This window comes from Mus caroli, chromosome 8 (genome assembly GCF_900094665.2).
Source record: "Mus caroli chromosome 8, CAROLI_EIJ_v1.1, whole genome shotgun sequence".
Taxonomy (NCBI): Eukaryota; Metazoa; Chordata; class Mammalia; order Rodentia; family Muridae; genus Mus; species Mus caroli.
In genome coordinates, this window is record NC_034577.1 from 50,224,315 (window position 1) to 50,240,738 (window position 16,424).

Here is a 16,424-nt window from a genome sequence, read left to right on the forward strand (position 1 = left end):
GGAAGGGAAGGGAAGGGAAGGGAAGGGAAGGGAAGGGAAGGGAAGGGAAGGGAAGAAGCGAAGGGAGGACATTTTTTTTGGAAGGAGCAGGAATATAACCTGATTTTTAAAAAATCTTTTATGAACACATACATGAATCTATGAATTGTTGCTCTAATATAGGGAAAAATGTGTGTTGGTTTTGGTGCTGATATCTCAGAAAAGATGACAAATATTTTTGTTCAGTTAGGTAACGTCTATCTGAAAAAAAAATCAACGTGTTAAAAATAACATTCAGTCTAGGCCAAACCTTCCCACTTGGGAAATCCTTTATCAAATGTCTTTACCCTGCTGTTAGCTATGTCTTGTTATGTCAGATCTTTTTTTTTTTTAATTCCATCATCTTCTTATGTTTTCAGAAGTCTGTGATCCTAGCTCAAGATGGCATGAGATAGAGTTGGAGAGAGGATGAACACTGCTCTCTTAGCGAACAGGACTCTAAAACACACCCATTAATGTTATTTGTCACCATTCTTCTCCATGTGCTTTCTACTGAGAGCTTGTCAGATGAAACCATATTGCAAAACTAAATTGTTGACAAAATGCTTGTGATTCCAAAAGGGCCTGCTTGACTGAAAGCAGTTACAGGGTTCCAACATGAGAATGTCGCTTCCCCTGTCTGTTGGTGTGTTTGTAGGTTCCTACAGGTCACAGGTCTGGACTTCGACTGCCCCCAAACAGCAGTTCCTCCATAGCCAATTCAAGGCAGCTTGGAGCTTGGGTTTTAGAACTCTCGGCTTGCAGATATTTGTTTCCTGAGTTAGCATCCAGGAAAATCCCATGTTCATACTCTTCCTTGGTCATCTCTAATCCAACTTCTTCCTGCATCCAAATCATGTCCAGGGACACAGACAAAACAGCTGAGTCGTCCTTGATGCTTCCCCAAATGTGTTGACTGAGGCCAAACTCAGCAAAACCTTCTTCAAGATTCCTAACAAGAGTCTCCTTTCAAGTCATGTGACTTTAGGAGGCACTTTCCATTTGTTCCTGGTCTGCTTAGTCAACATTTAGCCTGCCTTTGAGAATAATATCAAAATCAGCTCCGCCATTGACCAGAAACAAGGGCATTTCCTCTGAGAAAAGGTAAAAGTAGCCTTATAGAAAGCTGCAGTTGCTTACTTAAACATCTCCTTAACCTGCTTTGCCTTGCTATAGCCAAATGCTATAGATTGGATAATTTATAAAAACTAGGAATTTACTTGGTTTATGGTATTGGAGGCTTGGAAGTTCAATATATGATCCTGGTATCCCTATAGTGGTTTTGTGTTGGGTCTTCTCATAGTAGAAGGCAGAAGGTGGGGTGCAAATAAGTCCACTAGCTTTATAACTAAGTCACTCCCCAGATTAGAGCATCATTCCATTCATGAAGTCAGAGACATAATGACCTATAAAATAACTTTCAAATCCATGAACATGAAAGGAGACATTCACAGTACAATAATGGTAACAATTAGAGTGCAAAAATTTTAAATATTTCTGTTGTGTGTCAAATTTGATATGTGATAAGAAATTATTTTTAGACATTTAATACATTTGGCATAGCAATTGCTTCTTGGCCAATACAGAATAACCCGGAACTAATAACCCGGAAGCTCACTAAAGAGGGAGAAAAATTGTTTTCTCGTATTTACTTTACTTCCTTTGTCAAATTTGTGTCCCAATCAAGAAGAAAAGTCTCAAGGAAAACACAGTTCATTGTTATTTAGAATTTCAGAATAGCTCATTCCCAAACCATGTTTTATGATCATTTCCAAGGGCTTTTACTGTTTAGCTTCATCTTGTTTAAAGATGTTCGAACTGTGTTGAGATTCATATCAACAATCAGAAAGTAATATCATGGTTCTGGTTGCCATTATCTTGCTGAGACATGCTAGAACTAGACTGCGTGTGTTAAAATTTAATGGACTAGAGAAGAGAAGTTTTCAAAAAAAATCTTAATGATGGAGGCTTTGACTATTCAGACATCTGGCAGATGTCTTCTTTTCTAAATTCAGAACATCTGATAAATCATGATTTCCTCAATTAGTGCTCTCAGCTTTGACTGCACGATAGGATATCTCTAGGCTCTTTTTTAAAGAGGGGTGAGGGTTCAGTCCAGTGGTAGAGAACGTTCCTGGCATGCACACAGCCCTGGGTTTGAGCCCAGCAAGGCAAAATAATCAAATAAATTGAGTTGTTTATCATGGCACTGGTAAGTAACCTCAGAACTAGGAAGTCAAGGTAAAAGGAGAGAGTGTTGAGGTCAACCTGGGATGCACAGGAAGTCCCTGCCTCAAAAACAAAACAAACAAACAAACAAACAAACAAAAACAAAACAAAACAAAAAACTCAAAAGCACACCAAAGGAGAAAAAGTGGCAGGAAGCCTTGATTCCTTGCTAATTAAAGCAGAATCTCTCTGGCTTGGGCTCCAGATGTCATTGTTGTTATTTCTAAGTGCCCCCAAGTGATTCAAATATGCAGCCAGGCTGACAGTCACTAACCTACATGAAAATGCCATGTTTTAGAAGAGAGAGGAAGTGATGAGGAAGGTTAACACCCTGCTTCTAACTCTGGCCAACTAAGAGGCTTTGAATGGAAAAATCAGAAGTGACAGGAACCTGGACGAGGGCCACCTGGCCATCAGAAAATTCCAGAGGGATGTCGTCACTACCAGACACACTGTTAGCCGGAGCTTAAGAAAACTTCAGGAAACCATAAAAACCTGACTTTCACACCCTTCTCTGGCATTCCAAAAAGACAAGGAGACATTCTGCCAAATAAAATTCGGATGCTACCAACTTCGAATGGCAAAAAGCGAAGCACTGGGGTGGGGGAACCTCTAGAGAAGTAGCCAAAAAGATTAGTGTCTTCCGTCAGGAAACAGTCCACTGAGCTAAGATATATTGGAACATGTTGTGTCTCAAGTACGAAAGGCAATCTGGGGTCAGGGGAGCATGAGCTCAGACCAGATTTGCCTAGAATATGTGAGAAAAGACTCAGAAAGCCTATGTTCATAAAGCAGCTACATCCACATAGCTCTGTGGACATGATGGCTACTGTGGAAGAGACAAGGTGAGCATCCCAGGATGCAGCTAGCTGCTCTGCAGACCAGGCAAGTGGTGGTTAGGCAAAACCTGGTCAGGAACTGAGGAGGAGGATCCTGAGCCAAAGGCAGCTGTCCTAAATAAGTCCAAACACTGGTCTGGAAATAACAAACCATAGTGCTAATAGAATGTGCAGACGAAATCACTTTACTCTTTGAAAAAAAAAATACGGAGAATGAGAGAGGTTACCAGACTCTGCCCCACATCTTTGTTTTTAAAGGGCAAAGTAGGAAAATTCTTAGAACTGTAGACTTGAAGGTTAGCTAATTCAAAAGTTCCAGGATTTACTTTAAAATGCCATTTGAATTTAAGATTTGCTAATTAAATCATAACTAGGACATAGTTCATGAACAGAGTACAGGCAAGTCATAAAATTTTAAATCGGCTTATTTAAATTCAGTAGTTCATAAGTTTTAAGATTCAGATGAAAGCAAAACGACCTTTTGAAGTTGTTAGCTAGAGTACCAAACCACCCCTGGATCCAGCAGCATTTGAACTCCTTAGATGAAGGATAGCAAGTCAAATGTGGACACACTAAATATGGCCAATAATATTACCTCCATGCTCTATGTATATATGTGTAATATGTGTATGTGTGTGCGTATACATATATTTGTGTATATGTATATAACACAAATGAGGACTGTGTTCAGATTTGGTCCTGTCTACAAGATACCTCGATATGCTTATGCAAATATTTCAAAAATCCAAAACAAATATGTAGTTGGAAACATTTTTAATCCCAAGAAATCTGCATAACACATAGATCTCCATTAATTTGCTCACAGGTCTACAACTATGGGCCAGCCTGGTTGGTTTTTCTCTTGGCTTTTTCTGGAATCTGTCTTTCTTTCTTTCTTTCTTTCTTTCTTTCTTTCTTTCTTTCTTTCTTTCTTTCTTTTCTTTCATTCTCTCTTTCTTCCTTTCTCTCTTTCTTTCTTTTTTCTTCTATTTTTGCTTTAATTTTTATATTTTTTATTGGTTATTTTATTTATTTACATTTTAAATGTTGTCCCTCTTCCTGGTTTCTCCTCTGCAAATTCCTTATCCTTTCTCCCTTCCCCTTGCCTCTATGAGAGTGCTCCCCCACCCACCCACTCCCACCTCACTGCCCTGGCGCTCCCCTATACTGGGACATTGAGCCTCCACAGGACCAAGGGCCTCCCCTCCCACTGATTCCAGATAAGGCCATCCTCTACTACACGTGCAGCTGGAGCCATGGATCCCTCCAGGTGTACTCTTTGGTTGGTGGTTTAGTTCTGGGTTCTTTCTTTAGCCACTTAAGTCATCCAATATCTTAGGTGACACTGAGTGATCCAGGTAGTCCTCATCATGTTTGGTAGTGGTTTCTGGCTGGAAGCTGGGCTGTAAGTTGCCAGCAGGCAAACCGGAGATGATTCACTTCATGGTGGCAGTTTGCCAAGAGAATGACAGTGAAAACTTCAAGGATGCTTAAGGCCAATGCTTGGAAGCCACATAATATCTATCCCGCTGCAGTCTCTTGACAGAAGGAAGTCGCAGAGTCAGCTCAGATCACTGGGCAGGAAAACAGGTGATACTTAATGTAGGAATTGCCACAAAGATTTATGATAGCACAGAGTTTATTACACCTCTTTTCATAAAAATGCTTGCACACGATCACATATGGAATATTGTAATTTCAGGGGATTCATGGATCCTTTAAAACCCAGTAAAGAGCCTTCAGTCTATTTTAACCAAGAGTATAGACATATATACATATGTGCATGTTTGATATATATCAAATATATACCAAATATAAATATATTTGACCATATATTTATATGTGGTTTTTTGAGACAGGGTTTCTCTGTGGCACACATCGTGGCAGACACGGCTAAGTCAGAAGACAACTGTGGAGGCTTGGTTTCTCTTTCTCCTATGTAGGTCACTGAGATAAACTCAGATACCCACGCTTGGAATCCAAGACTTTTACCTGGTTAGAAAGCAGTTGTCATAGATATGATCAAAGGAGGAACTAATGATTCTTTTTTGTCTTGGTTTGGTTTGGTTTTCTTTTTTCTCTTCTTTTCTAGTTTTTGTTTGTTTGTTTGTTTGTTTTTGTTTTTGTTTTATTTTGTTTTCCAGACAGGATTTCACTGTGTAGCCCTGACTCTGTAGACCAGGCTGGACGTGAACTCAGAAATCTGCCTGCCTCTGCCTCCCAAGCGCTGGGATTAAAGGCGTGCACCACCACTACCTGGCTTGGTTTGGTTTTCAAGACAGGATTTCTTTGTGTAACCCAGGCTGTCCTGGAACTCATTTTGTAGACCAGACTGGCCTTGAACTCAACAGATCCATCTTCCTCTGACTCCAGAGTTCTAGGATTAAAGGCGTGCACCACCACTGCCCAGTGGAACTAAGGATTTTTTATTATTACTATGACTTTTATTTTATTTTTTTACAATCTAATCGTTATCCCTGTCCCGGTCTGCCCTCCCACAGTTTCTCCTCCCCTATCTCCAAGAGGATGTCCCACCCCCGACAGACACCAGGCCTCCCCACTCCCTGTGTCCTCAAGTCTCTGAAGGGTTAGGCACTGTCTTCTCTCACTGAAGCCAGATCAGGCAATCCACTGTTATATATGTGCCAGGGGGCTTCTGATCAGCTCGTGTAGGAACTAAGGATTTTAAAGCATACTGAGACTTGCCCAAATCAAGTTTATGTGTTGACTATCATCCTGGTTTCATAATTTACAGTTCCATGCCATGTCCACTACACCCAACCCATGTCCTTCTTGTAGTAGGAAATGAATCTCAACACAGTATGAATCAATCACATCAGGTCGAGTTATTCCAAATGTATACAATAAAATATAAGTATTTATTAGATTGACACAGTTGAACATACACACAAATAGAAAAGTAGGCTGGATAAAAAAAAATTAGGTGAGACAATTAAATGGTTCTGCTAATCTGCAGTTGGCAGAGCTGCAGGCAAGTCTCTAAGTCTATTTCACAATAAGAAGTTATCCCAAAGGATATTAACACAAAAGGAAACATTGGTTGTAACAAACAATGTGTAATTAGCAGAATTGTTTTCACAGTTAAATTGTTTATTATAAAAATGCATTCATTGGGACTGGACATGTACCTCTGTTGGTAGAATTCTCACTTAGCATGTGTGAAGTTCTAGATTTGTTCCCCAGCAATGCATGCACATGCACATGCGCACGTGCACGCACGCGTACACATACACACACACACTCACAGAGTCATACAATGATGAGAAACCAATCTATATTCATTTTAAGTTGTGTAAAACTCTGAACTGCCACCACTTCAAATGTTTTGTTTACCTTTATAAGATGAAAAAAAGAAACATGAAGAAAAATGTATATGGTGTAGTTAAAATGATCATTTTTGCTGTGGCTGATTTTGTTGCCAGTGAATGGGAGGGCTTTCGTGGAAAGGCTGCAGTTTCTGCTTTATTGTTGTTGTGAGTTGTTTGTTGAGACAGGGTCTCAGACTTGTGATGCTCCTGCATCAGCATTTCAAGTGCTGGGATTAAAGGCATGCACCACCACACCAGGCTTACTTTAAAAACATTTTTTAATTGTATTTATCTATTTACTTATTGTGTGTATGCACGGCTGGGCATAGCGTGCATGTGAGATGAAAGGGTGGCTTGCTAGAGTCTATTCTCTCCTTCCACCATGTGGGTCCCAGGGGTCAAAGTCTGATCATCAGACTTGGTGGCAGAGGTGACTTTACCTACTGGACCACTGAGGTGGCAGTTTGAATGAGAATGGCCCCCAATCTCATGCACCAATGCTTGATCCCGAGTTAGTGGAACTGTTTAGGAAGGATTAGGAGCTGTGGCTTTGTTGGAGGTGTGGCATCACCGGGAGTGGACTTTGAGGTTTCAAAAGCCCATACCAACCCAGTTTCTGTTGCTCTTCCTGCAACTAGACAATCAGATATGAACTCTCAGCTACTGCATCAGTGCCACGTCTGACTTCCTTCTGCTGCTCCCCACCACAATGACCATGGGCTAACCCCCACCCACTCCCACAACTGTCAGCAAACCTTCCTTTTATGAGTTACCATGGTGATGGTGTCTCCTCACAGCAGTAGAAGGGTAAGGTACCCAGGTTTCACTTCTCATTTTAAAACGTATTATTATCTTTTGGGGGTGGGGTGAATTATGTAGGTTGACCTCACACAAACAGATGAGAGTAACTGGTAAATTTTTGAAATATCTGACTTTCAGACATTACTCACTCAGTTAATGATGGTGGGTACTGCGGTTTGAGTGTGAAACATCCCCTGAAGTCGATATGTTTGAACAACTTGTGCTTCCCAGCTAGAAGTGCTGGTTTGCAGGGTTATGAACCCTTAGAAGGTGGAACCTGGAGAGAGCAGGCCTTGAGGTTGGATAGCTTGGCCCCGTTCTTTACGTTCTTCCTGACTGCAAACGTAATATGACCAGCTACTACATGCTCCTGCTGCCACTGCTTTCCTGCTCTGATGGACTGTATCCCCTTTAACTGTCAGCCAAAATAACATTTCCCTCTATTAACTGCTTCTTGTTGGGTATTTAGTTACAGAAATGAGAAAATAAAGTAATACAGTGGGGGTTGTTTGAATGCTTTCATTTGGTTCTGTTCTTAGTTCTGTTTACAGTACTGAGGGATAGAGCCTGTGGCCTCATTCCTGTTGTGCTATGGAAGTCAAGATGAGATCTTCAGAAAGCCTTTTATCATAAAAAGCATCCAAAAAAAGGAAAAGAAGAAAAGTGCAGAGAATTAGAAACTTAGTAAGTGAGCATCCTAACCCCAACTGTTTCTCAGAAATTGTTATTTGGCTGCCTTTCCTTCATCCATCTGCTTGTGTTTGTTTGCTTGTTCTTGACCAGGTCTCACAAGGAAGCCCTACCGTCTGGAACTCACTATGTACACCAGGGTGAACTCAAACCACAGGGATCCACCTGCCTCTGCCTCCCAAGTGATAGGATTTAACAGTGTGCACCACTATACCCAGCTGAGTCCTTTTTCTTGTAAGACCACTTAAAACTCATTCTTTTTCATCAACTGTTGTATGTATGTATGTATGTATGTATGATTTGTATATTCTTTTTTATTCCTTCTTCACTATGGTTTAACATTTTCATCCTTATATGTTCTATTTGTCTAAAGTCTTACTGGATCCAGGTTTCATATTCAGAAGAACACCTATGGTGAGGTGCCCAACTTCACAGTATGCCTCGGTGGAAGCACTTGAGCCTGGTGGCCCCACTACCAGAGATGCCGAATGTAACCCTTGAGTTAAGGTGGAAACATATACAGCCACTTTCACTGGTAGTAAATAAGGGGTCATGAACTTGAAGGCCAACAAAGAGAGGTGTACAGGAGGGTGTGGAGGCATGGAAAGGGAAGGGGAAAATGCTGTAATTAAAATACAATCTCAAAAATAAACAACAATTAATATTCATCACTTGTATATCAGGAAATGCTTGCTGTTAGCTTTTTGTAAAAATCTAAATAAAATATAATGTAAAAAAAGTTTTAAAAGACTATATTTGGGATATTCCATAAGACAGGAGACACTTTTCCCTTGTTGATTTGTTGGTCATTGGTGGAGCAATAATTTGATATCATAAAAATTTCCATCTCTTTAAAGTGATTACATTACTGAGTTCTTTAAAACATAGTGATATACTTTAGATTATCATTATTGTGTTGCTGAGTGTGAATTCAACAGAGACGGAATTCAAAGCTTCAGACCCGTGATCGTCTACCACAGAAATACCACCCATTCCATGATTTTATCAAAGAACTATATTCTCATTTTTGATAGTTCCTTCAGGGTGATGTACAGTCTAAAATAATGGGAGTGGGGAACCCAAGCATCCACTTTAAAATTTAAGACAATTTTTATTTCTTGCTCAACTCTTTGTGGGTTAGCTGTAGCCATGTCTACATGACAAGTGATTTGGGGTATGATTGCATCCTCACCCATTCACTTTATTTCATGATCATTACGTGTTAAGTTCATGCATGGAGCAAGAATGTTGTAGAAATTAATCCATGTGCAGTGAAATGAGATCAAGGAACCACCCACTACACTGAGAAGCCAAGCTTTAATGTAGGCTGCATGGCGAGCTGACACTTTTTCTCTTAATTATTTTTGGTTTATGAGCATCGGTGTTTTGCCTGCATGTATATCCGTGTGAGGGTGTTGGATCCCCTGGAACTGGAATTACAGCCAGTTGTGAGCTGCCACGTGTGTGCTGGCCTTTGAATGCCAGTCCTCTGGAAGAGCAGCCAGTACCCTTAACCAAGGAGCCATCTCTTTAGCCAGGCAAGACTTTTGGTGTGAGGTAATTGTGCCACAGAATAGAGTTGGGGTAACACTCCCTGAAGTGATTTCTTTGTTTCTTTTTTAAAAAGCAGGTTAAAAGATGTGTGTGAGCATATACCAATAACCAAGCATGATGGTGAGGTGCCTAATTAGGAATAGAAAACCATTTCTAAAATCCGTGTCTGCTCACTTTCTTTGTTTGCTTTTGTTTCATTCTCATCTGTGATTCATTTGCTTTTGCCATCTTCCACAATTGCTTCTGCAGGAAAATCAGGCTTGAAATGTACAGCATGGCTCACACCCACTTCAAGCACTGTTTAAAACCTCATTTATTATTTCATACTGTGGTCTCACTTAACAGTCAATGCTATAGAGACTGCAGAGGGAGAGGGAGAAGGAGAGGGAGAGAGGGAGGGGGAGAGGGAGGGGGGAGAGGGGGAGAGAGACCATGAGGTATCCCATAATAAAAATATGAGGAAAATAAGAACATTCAGGAGTCATATGGGTAGATGAAGTGTCCAGACACCAGAAAACTGGAAACCACACAAGCTTAGGCTTAGCACCATATAGAAATGTGATGAAGACCAGGGCTGGTATTTTTTTTCCCCAACAAGAGGTACTTACTTAAGGACCACATTCCAGGGATTACAAGGATTTGCCTGAATATCCAAGGGAACATTTACCTACAGAAAAATGAAAAAAAAAGAAGAGGTAAGATTCCATGGGAACCATGAGACTCTACTTAGAACTTGTAATCAGAATGGACATAATCATATTACATTGGTATGGGCAGATGAAAACTACATTAAGTAGGAATCATATTTTCTCAGTTAGCCAACATTTTAGACACCAAAACCCAAGTGTTTGTGAAAGTCAGACCCAATTAAAATCCAAAATGGTTCGGCATTATTCTTTTAGAGAAAAGCAAGCATAAGATCATGTGCTGAAAAGATTTCACGCCAGTAGTTTAATCATTAATTTAGCTCCCTTTCCTTCTTCCACTCCTGAGTATAGACGATACACACCTCCTGGGATAACTGCATATGACAGGCCGAGTTGTCCCAGCTTCTGCAGGCCATGTACTATATCAATTAGCCCCTACTTTACTGCATTTTGGGAATGGCAGGAGTTGGGGTAGAGAAGCATCTATTTAACAGAAGACAAACAGCAACGTGGAAGTGTAAACTGAATAAACCCTTTCCTTCCCAACTTGCTTCTTGGTCATGATGTTTGTGCAGGAATAGAAACCCTGACTAAGACAGCTCTCCTGGAACTGTATATAAGCCTGGTTGACCATGAGACCCACCTGCACCTGCCTCCTAAGCACTGGGATTTAAAGTGTCCCCCCACCTTGCTCAGCTTCCCCCAGCCCCCATTTCTAAGCTCTAGGTCACACTGTCAGAAGAGTCTGGAAGTTCAAACCACACCTGTATGCTAAGCAGCTGGTTGCAGTGGGGTCTTTACATTCTGAAAAATGAGACACGGGGTCAGGGGACGGCAACCATCAAACATTTCTAGCTGAGGTGAGCCTGGCTGAGAAGGCCATTTCCCAAGCTTCCACGATTACTTTTAACATGCCCCTCACCTGTCCAGTGCTGCCATATCAATTCTTCTTCTCAAAGGTCAGGCAGTCAGTCTGTGTTTTGTGATACTAAGGCTTGCGTCTCCATGCCAGAGCACACAGCTTTGTTACTCCCCTGCCCGCTTTGGAATCTAACAGTTGTCATTCTTGGGGTTTTATCAGAGAAGTAAGACCCAAGTTGCCTAAGCTGCCTCTATTTTAAGCCCATGAAGACTTTTGCTCATTCTTTAAGAGAACATAGAATCCTTACTCAAGCACCCATGCCTCGTTGCGTCTCATGCCCGGTGACCTTGAACTTCTAATCCTCTAGTCTTGACCACACAAGCGCTGGATTTGCAGACATGTCCCACCACGACCAGTTGATGCAGTGCTGCTATGGGTAGAAGCCCAGGCATGGGTGCATGCTAGGCAAGCTCTCTGCCAACACCTGCAGTCTCATTTTAAACTACGTACCATTCAAGAGATACTAAGTGTTCTCATAATGTTGTATAATCATTCATCTCAAAAAATTTCTCTTTTCCTCAAACCAAAACTAAGCATCCATTAAACACTAACTTCCCACCCCGCTTCTCTGCTGGGGCCCTGGAAAACTACCATTGTGTGTTCTGTCTCAGTGAGTTTGACTATTGACAATATTTGTCTTTCTGTTACTGGCTTATTTCGCTTAATGTGATATCTTCAAGACTTGCCCATTTTTGGAGCATGTGTCCTATTTGAAGCTGGGTAATATTTCATGGTTTAAGTATACCCTTGTTTTCAAGCCATTCTTCCCATAATGGACATTTGAATTGTTTGCCCCTTCTGGCTGTCGTGAAGGATGTTCTGGTGAACATAGATTCTGTTTGCACGCCTGCTTTCAAGAGGGCTAGACAAGCACCGGATCTGCTGGAGCCTGTGGTACATCGATGTTTAAGTGCTAGCTGTTTTGCACACTTGAACATTTTACATCCGCAACAGCGATGTTCAAAGATTGGACTTCCTCTGTGACTTGCCCCTCCACCCCGGAGAGTTTTTAACAAGGGTGATTTTTGACTCTTGGAGTTTGGCCTCTTCTGTTATTTGGGATGGCTACTTCTGGCTATTTATAAACAATGGAATAATATTTACTGGCTTCCCCTATCCCACACACTTTCAAATGTCCCTTGAAAGAATAGCTGTTCAGGTGGCACCTCATTTTGTGCCAGAAATTTGTCTTGCTGTCTGAAGGTTTTGCTTCTATTAACTGGCACCAAAGAAGACAATATGCCATTCTCAGTCCTGTCTCAACCATTCTTAGATCCAATAGGCAAGGACTGAAGACAGGAGGAGAGGGGAGGAAGAGAGAGGATGGGTAGAGGATGGAAAAATATTTCAAAATATTAACTTGTGTCATAGGATCTTGCTTCATTCTCCTGAGTAAGCCTTTTAATGATTTTTTTCTCAAATGCAGATTTTTAATAACAAAGCCTTAGGCTTGCAATACATCCTCTCAAAGCAGGATAAAATATATATAGATGAAATATATATTATAGTGAAACAAATACAGTGATGCATGGAAGTCCCACCTGGAGCACTGGGCTGATCTGGCCATCTGCATGTCACTGATTGTGACTTGTCAGCTGTTGTGAGGCCACATGGCTTCATGTAACTCCAGTGGGGAAACAAGGAGAGTCAACTGAATGACCACTGTTCTCTCTCTCTCTCTCTCTCTCTCTCTCTCTCTCTCTCTCTCTCTCTTAACTGAGAGTTTTTTTCTACCTTTGATCATTCAGTTCCCAAATAAAAGGTACAAATTCTTTCTATTTATAAGCTTTAAAGCACTAGAGCTGGGCAGATATCAATCCTCTAAGCTGTTTGCTCTACTTCCCTGTCATAACCCCAAGTTGCAACTTGCCACACTCTCTCTGGGCAGCTCTTATTCTAACTGGCCAAACTTCATGGCCATGTTCTCATGATTCACCTACACCTTTGTGTCTTCTCCTCTCTTCACTTACCTGTTCTCCTCCTTGTGGTTTCTGCCTTAGACTCCAAGCCAGGTAACTGAAGCTCTGACTACCTCTTTTCTGTCCAGCTACTGGCTGTTGGCATCTTTATCCAAGCAATAGTTTTAAATTAAGGATCAAGGTTACATAGCCTCCGTGGGTGTTCATGAGGATCTCCTGTCCCTGAGGCAACCAGGGCCAGTATTTATCATAACAATACATAGCAACAGACCAAACCTCAATACACACACACACACACACACACACACACACACACACACACACACACACACACACACACACACACACACACACACACACACACACACACAGAGAGAGAGAGAGAGAGTTTTTTTAAGGCAGGATTTCTCTATCCTTGAGCTTGATCTATTGAACTGGCTGGCCTCAAATTTAGGGTTCTACCTGCCTCTATCTCCTAAGTGCTAGGATTAAATTGTGAACCACCACCTCTCAGCCATTGTCTCTTGAAAACAGTGAAATTAAGTTATTAATCTCAAGAATTCATATGCTATGTGAAGGAGCTTTCCAAAATTATACATATCCTTTTCCTGAAATGTTTACAATTTATGTGCCTTTTCTGTTTTTAAAAACCCTCTGGTGTGCAAATCATCTACTTTCTTAAATGGCCTTCAGAGGAGAGATCTGGCTACTTTCTAACCACCTTACATAAGACCTCTGAGTCAGCCTCTTTATTTGAAAGGCTCTGGATTTGCCCCAGCCCTGAATAGCAGTGACTAATAGCTAGGTAGGATGAGCCAGCACATAATCCCAGTACCTGGGAGGTGAAGGCACAAGTATGTAGAGTTCAAGCCTAGCCTCGGCTACATAGTGATTTTGAAGCCAGCATGAGTTATGAGAAACCCCATCTCAAAGAATAATAATAAAAAAAAAGAATCGGTGGCTATTTAAAAATACATACATTAAAATGTTTTTCCCACAAGAGATGAAAAACAGCATTTTAACTGGCAAGAATAATGACGTTAATGCCCCTCTTGATGTCCTTATTGTATGAGTGTAAACAGTCAATAGTCTACAAAAAAATACACTGCCATTCAATTGAACATTTTTAAGTTATAAAAGAAAACAATCAAAGTACTTGAATACCCTGTATAGATATAGATAATGTTAACTAGAACTTTCCCAATTAGGAAAGCATAGGGAGTAGCTTAGTAACCTGGAACTCCACTTGGTATGGGCTATGCACACACACACACACCCTTCTAACGAGCTTGGCAGTTATGACTCTCACCTGCAGGTACTGTGTCCCCACACCCTTCTCTGAACAACATACCTAGCATTGTGTTAGCAACTTAGGGCTCCCCCTTTCATCAAGCTACTCACACACCCTACTTTTCACAAAGGAGCTTTTCCTCTGTTTGCAATTACACCCCACTTGTGACCACATGTGAAAGTAAGAGACAATCTGGCCTCAACTGGTTTTAGGTACCTAAACAATATGGCAAACTTGTGTTCCCAAGTGAACTTTTAGGGAGAATCTCTTACTTATAACCTTATCCCTATGCCTAATTTGATGTACACATCATTAAAATGAAATGTGTCCTGGAAAGGAGCATGCACAGTAAGCTAAGGCCTATCTAATCCAAGCCTGTCCATCAAACTATTCACACTATGATTCTTAGCAACCAAACCCCGCCTTCTCTTGACTACTATAGAAGGAAACCTCAAACAACAGGCGGGACTTCACGTGCTTCCCCCCTTACATGGCTTCCTGCTTTCTTGCGAACTTCTGACCTTTTTGTATTGCTCACTTTGAATAAACTTTCCTTCATATTTTTCGAACTTGTGTGTGCTTATTTCGATGTTTTGAATAAGATCTGCCAAAGAATCTAGAAACACCGACCAGATCTGCTCTCCAGGAACAGAGGCGAACCTCACCTGCTCAGGAACTAGAACTCGGTGATCAAAAATTCCACAAAAAGTGGTAGAAGTGATGGAAAAAAATAAGGATGCCAGTAATCCTATTTCCCTAACTTGTCAAAAATTGTTTCAAATGAGCAAATAACCAGACCAGGAAGTTATAACAGATTGGTTTGTTTTTAAGTGTAGATCTCGGCTACTGATGGCCCTGACTCTGCTGTCCGTTATTGTCACCTGCAGGATAGATTCAGGATTCTGTGGCTTCAAAGCCTGTGACTTTGCTGCCTCTCTTAACCCTTTGGCACCATTCCTCAAGCACGCCAACTTATCTCTAGTAGCCCTGACCTCACTGCTGATCTCCCTTTCTTTGCTCTTATGATTAGCTACTTTCTTTCACAATGCTCTTTTTTTAAAAGATTTATTCTGTGTATAGGCGTTATTGTTGTTGTCTTCAGACACACTAGAAGAGGGACTTGGATACCATTGCACATCTGCCTATGTTTGCTGGGAATTGAACTCAGGACCTCTGGAAGAGCAAGCAGCACTCTTAACCACTGGCTCCTCATAATCCTTACAATGTGCTTTAATCTTTTTCTCATTTCATTTGAAGCATCCTTACTTTGATTGCCCCCATCATTCCCAGAATGAGGGCTTGCTAGGTAAATCAGCCTCTCCCTCTAAAGATGCTCCTACTCTTAAAAAAAAAAAAAAGTTAGAAAAGGTTTATTTATTTTATCTATGTGTGGGTTTTGCCTCCACGTATGTCTGTACACTGCATGTTTGCATTACCCACAAAGTCCAGGAGAGGGCATCAGAACCCCTGGAACTTGAGGTATAGACAGTTATAGGCCTTCATGTGGTTGCTGGGAATTGAACCCTGGTTCTCTCGAAAAACAGCCAGTGATCTTAACCATTGAGCCACCTCTCTATCTTTGGAAACTATCTTATGTTATAGCTATGTCTTTAGCCTTAGAAACTCTAGCTTATAGAAACTTCTAGCATTGCTTATAATCTGGTGGTAGCATAACTTATTTTTAAATTATGACACTTCTATAAATAGAAAACTATTAATCAGTAGATTAGCACAACGAATGAAAAGAGTATAAGTGTATGACCATCCAGCTGTTAGTGTTTTATTTTCTCATATATTTATTTAGTTACCCTACTTTGCCTGGTAACTGACAAGTTTCTTGTTAGCGTCTATCTGCCTCATGTCTGTCCCAATGCCTGGTGTATAGTAGATACTCAGTGAAGTTTGCAAAACACATCTAGGTTAGATAAATGGATTAATGAATCAATTAAATGCTAGCTAATATTTTTTAAATAGCTTTTTATTTAAACAATTTTTACAGAGAGTATTGCTAGTTAATTTTTTATATGGATAATTATATCTTTTTAGAAAGACACTGATCTTCCAGGCATGGTGGTACACTCCCTTAATCCCAGTGCTTGGGAGACAGAAGCACCCTGATCTCTTAGTTTGAGGCTAGCCTGATCTACAAAGTGAGTTCCAGGACAGCCAGAATTACATAGAAAAA